Raw genomic sequence first — 5,698 nt, forward strand, 5'->3', positions numbered from 1 at the left:
ATAACAATGCATCTCTGCATTATCCCTTCAGTTTATATACATATATCACATAAGCAGAAAAGAATTTCCCCCAAAAGGTCAAACCAAAAGCCTTACGAAGTGTATCTATGTGACCTCAGCTACCGTCTTTAAGTCCTACATTGACCTTCAGGACTTACTGAGACCACTTCAAGCACAGACAGAATAGTTAACCATGAAGTCGACCACATAAATCACGTTCAAAGCACACATGCGACTAACACGATGCAAAAAAATTCTTACATTTTGTCTAAATGCCCGATTCAGCTAAATTATTTAAGGTATCGGCTGGAAAAAATTTTATTTGACGGCTGCAGAAACGTTTGTGATGGAAATTTTAAAGAGGGGGAATTCCACTCATACCAGTAGGCCAGCTGTAAGGCTTTTCTTTGTCATCTTTGTGTTTGGACATGTCTTCAACAACAACAAAATTTCTGCAGTCTTGCAGAAAAAAAACACTTGTGCTTAAATCAGTCCGGTTTTTGTAAGAGATTACTCACTTAATTTCAGCTGGAGGAAATCTGAAGTTTATTTGTTTGTTTTACTTGATATAAAATAAGTATGATATAGCCTAAGTAAAAAAACAAAAACAAAACTCCCGGTCACTTATATTAAAAAACAAGTAGGCCTAAGTCTTGTTGTCTTGAAAAGAGCAGTTATTAAATTGGGTTTGTAAGGCCTAAACCCTCATGGCTTTTATTGTCAATATCAAGCTCTGTGTGTTATTTAGTCTTTGAATGCAACCACAGTGACATTGCAGAAACCTCCACTTCTTCGAACAGGTGAGACGTCCATCAGTGATGACGCAACGCGACACGGAGCAGCAGTGCATCAGTTTTGATTTGATGAGCGGACAGACGAGGACACATCAGCTCCGTAATTGAACTCTCCAACTTGCGAACCGGGTCACCGTGAACGCAGTTTATTGCAATGAAAGTGGAGCTTTTAGGCGCTTTAATGAAGAACGACTGGTCTCCAAGAGCGGCGGGGCGCCGAAGATTCACCCGGGTGCTCTCTGCAAAGACGTCTTCAAAGAAACACAGTGAGTGGAAAAAAAATGGTCTCATGTCGAGCATCCTTTCATTTGGCCCACAGGCTGGTTGAACCACTGCAGGCCAAAGTGAGAGATAAACGCTGACAGATGAGAAGATAATAGAGAGATCTGTGGTGGAACAGGTTGCCTAATGACGTGCATGGGGCAGTGAGACGCACAGTAGATTATGAGATGGCATGTGTGTGAAGTGTGTGATGGACAGAAAGAACATGAAGTCCTGCTTTCATTATGATGAACTCTGACCTTTCTAAGAAAAAAAAAAAAAAAGATCTTGCATAACTTGAGAAGAATTGTACAAAATAGAAAACGCAGCCAATGACTGACGTTGTCTCTGGACAGTCAAATCCACAGTTTCAAATCAACCTGGTCTTTTCTATGTTTTCTTTCCTGTTTTTTTTGCTTGGTCAGACTACAGGCTGTTATGCAAGAGCAACAGATGGGAGAAGGGGGTGGAACTGCTCAGCTTCTTTTTTTTATTTAATTTTCTTTTTTACATTCACAGGTGACTTTCACACTGAATCACCTCTGTCTCCTTCATGAGTGATGATAAATGCTCTACATGAAACCATAATAACATTTTGTGTCTGATTGACAAGGCCCATTTTCCACCTTTGCATTCCCTCCTGCTGTTGCAAACTGAATTTAACCAAATTTGACATTTTGTGAAATAATGCGTTTTACTTTTTTTTTGAGAGTTGAGTAATACCAGGTTGACACCACTCACATGTCAGTAGCTACTGCTGCTTTCTGGCTCTGTATCCCACCTAAAAGCACAATTTTAAGTTTTAACACTCTAGTTTTTGTATGGATATAACAAACATAATATTACAAGTGAACTTTAACAGAAATATAAGCATTAAGGAACTTTTTTATTATTAGAGAAAAGCCAAGCTAGTCATTTTAACCTACCCCCCACTGCCAGGGGGTAGGTGTCAGATGAAGTGATAAACAGCACAAATTGCATTTTTTCATAAATATTCTTGATTGGTGATGCATTTTTACTGTTAATAGAGAGCAGGCTGTGCTGTTTTGTTAAAACGTATAAAGCTCTGTAAGGTGTAGGTCATCTGGATGGCAAATCACTTGCATGCAGTTGAGAGCGGGATGGCAGGTGTTCTTCCCACTTCTAAATCTCGTGAGAATGTAATCTGAGATTGAACGACCTTCGCACCTTCACCTCCTGGTGTGCCAGCCTGTAACGTTAAACCCAGGACAGACCAGAATCTCCCTTCTCATGTCTCGTCGGCAGTTTGGTGATTTACTGTCTTCCGCTTGTCTTCTGATGACCTTGTGACCTCAGGTTTTTATAGCAAGGTGACTGTAGGGTCCACTTTTAGCAGCGTCGCTCTAGGGATGGTAATGTTGGTCCGTCTATTTGGGCCTCCACTTTGGTGCAGACTAAATACCTTCACATGCATCAGATAGTTTGGTGTTGGATTCTTGAACGGACATTCATGCTGACAGATTCTAATGACTCGGATGAAACACTGACTTTTACTTTAGCGCTGACGTGAGCTTTACTTAGTTTAACTTTTGGACGTGTTGGCATCAAAATTGTTATCTCTTCTCTTTTCCCCGTATTAGTGCTATATTCTGATTTGAAAGAAAAACAAAAAAGAATTAAACCAGCAAAACTGACTTCAGCTCTCAGGCTCAGTCTGTTGGGACTTAGGTTAAAAGCCGAAAGGGTCGTTGGTTCAAGTCCCAGTGTGACCTCAGAGAGTGGAGTACACACACACACACACACACACACACACACACACACACACACACACACACACACACACACACACACACACACACACACAGACACAGACACAAGCAGGATCCTATGGATATGCACTAATGAAGACATCACTCAGCGAGCATTTCTGAGCTGGTGGGGGTTTGGTGCCTTGCTCAAGGGTACCTTGGCAGATTCATCTTAAGTGTGTGTGTGTGTGTGTGTGTGTGTGTGTGTGTGTGTGTGTGTGTGTGTGTGTGTGTGTGTGTGTGTGTGTGTGTGTGTGTGTGTGTGTGTGTGTGTGTGTGTGTGTGTGTGTGTGTGTGTGTGTGTGTGTGTGTGTGTGTGTGTGTGTGTGTGTGTGTGTGTGTGTGTGTGTGTGTGTGTGTGAGAAATTGAATTTCCCTTCAAAATGAGCTGTACTCTGTGTTGAGGCCTTAATTAGCTAAATGTTTACATGCTTATACTGTTAGCTAAGAGGTTCAACATGGCTGGTATTATATCAGGTTTAAATCTTTATTCACTCTCTTTTAGCTTTGTTTCATTCTGTGTGCTCTTTTTCCAATCAAGTGGAAAATATTTGGCTCATCAGTGGCTAAATGCTGCATTTTGGACACCAGCTGATTGCTGTTTCTTTTCTTTTCTTTACTTTTTTACCTTTATTTAACCAGGCAGGTCATTTACAACGACGGCCTGGCAAATGACAGAAGCCTTTTGGGGGGGGGGGGGGGGGGGGGGCTGAAAAGAAAGGTCAATGTTAAAAGGACAAACAGCACAGTTAGAAGATAGCAGCGTACAACATTTCCAACAGCCAACTGCATTCCAAACAGGCACAGCACAATAAAAAGTTAAAAGAACATATCCAGACATACCAGCCATAAGGAAGGCAAGACACAGTCATCACATCAACGTGTCCTCCTTACATACACTCACAACAGCAGCACAGCACATAGAACAACCACATAGATGTGTGGCATACACATGCAATACACAGAGAGGTAAACATCTAAAAGACGACATGCATGGGAGAGACAGAAGATAGAGGTTTGAGAAAAGTTAGTGCACTGAGAAACAGTGAGAATGTCCATGATAGAGTCCTTGAAAGCTGATTTAGGGATGAGAGTGTCCAGTTTGAGAGTTTTGTTCCAGTCAGTGGCTGCAGCAGCCCTGAATGATGTTTGACCAATAACTGTGTTTGTTTTTGGAATTTTTAGGAGAATGTGTTGGGCAGAATGGGTGTTTTGTAGTTTGCACCAGGTGACACAGGTGGGGGGGGGGGGGGGGGACAGACCAAAGCCGTTTTCACATATGCACTCTGGATAATATCTAGATATTTACAGGAGGACTTCTCCGGAGATTCTCCCGAACTAGCCGTTCACATATGCTCCTCACAGCGGGGGACTTTCCCTGTCAGAGGGGAGGGGGGGGGGCGGGGGATGCGACGTAAAAAAAAAAACAACGCGGAAGTAGCAGCTGTAGCAACAGAGTCTGCTACACGACGCTATAATGAGAATATTTGCCTTTATATCAATGCTATGTGTAATCCAATGGAATGACAACATCCACAAAAGAGAGGAGAACAACATACTGACGAACAGAAAACATAATGCAGACGTTTAGTTACGTGCACGGAGATCGTAGTGGTCGCATCCAGACACTTTAGGCTGTCACTGTATATAAACGTCATTCTCTTTCCATTGGCTCGAATTGAAAATCTCCGGTGTATATGCTGCCGCATTCAGACATCAGCTCACTCGGATATTCTGTGGATAAAATACTAGGGGTCTGGCTGGAGAAACTCTGGGTAAAGTCTGCGCGAAAAATGCGGCTGTTTGCGTTCACACATAGCCTAAAGAACCTCAGGGTAGCCAAATCTACGGAGTTTTTCAGGAGATTTCTGTATGTGTGAAAAGGGTTCAAGAAGGGTTTTGTATATTAGAATTAACCAGTGCATTTTTTACGACGGGTGTGTAAGGATGGCCAGTTGACAGAGGAATATAGGGTGCAGTGGTGAGTGTTGAAAGAGGCATTGGTGATAAACCGGATGGCGGAGTGATAGAGAACGTCAAGTTTATGGAGTGAGGCTTTGCATGCTGATCTATATGTTACGTCACCGTCGTCTAACATTGGGAGTATTGTCATTTGGACCAGAGTTAGTTTGGCAGAGGGAGTGAGGGTGGAGCGCATTCTGTACAGGAAACCAAGTTTGGATTTGACCTTTGACTGTGACCTGTTGATATGGTGTGAGAAAGACAAGGTGCTGTCTAGCCAGATACCTAAGTATTTGTATTTTTCTGTTTCTGTCTCTTGTTTGATTTTAAGTCATGTACAGAGAGTTTTGAGGGGGAAAGTGTGAAGCTGATGCAAAACCATCTAAGTTGTTGTCAGGTAAAACTCAAAGCTAATTTTTACTCACACTTGTTTGCCTCATTATTTAAATACTGTACATCACCACTTTAGGTATTGTGAAAGTGCTTCTGTTTATGTTTGTTCAACTTCTCCCTGACTAAAATAGAGATTCACACCAAAGTGACAAACTGTCAACTATATTCAACTATTCTAATTTCTGAAAAGCTCTCTCTCTATCTTTCTGTTGTGAAGAGTTGACATCGCCCTTGTTTGTCTTTGCCTTAAACACACATCAGTGTGTTTTAGTGTGTGTCACTGTACTCTTTGTCTTTGTCACATGTAAATAATCCCTCAGTGACGTCTGGTCAAGTTTACGATGCTCTGCAGCTGTCAGGTAGCTTTCTCTCTCTCTCCCTCTCTGTCTCCTGATTGATGTTTTTACTGGAGCTCTCTGTGCCGGATGGCTCCACAGGATGTCTTTGGTCCTACGCTGGATCACGTTTCTCTCCCTTGAAGATGATCTTAAATCACTCCACAACCTGCCCTCTTTATAT

This window comes from Labrus bergylta, chromosome 15, assembly GCF_963930695.1.
Source record: "Labrus bergylta chromosome 15, fLabBer1.1, whole genome shotgun sequence".
Lineage (NCBI taxonomy): Eukaryota > Metazoa > Chordata > Actinopteri > Labriformes > Labridae > Labrus > Labrus bergylta.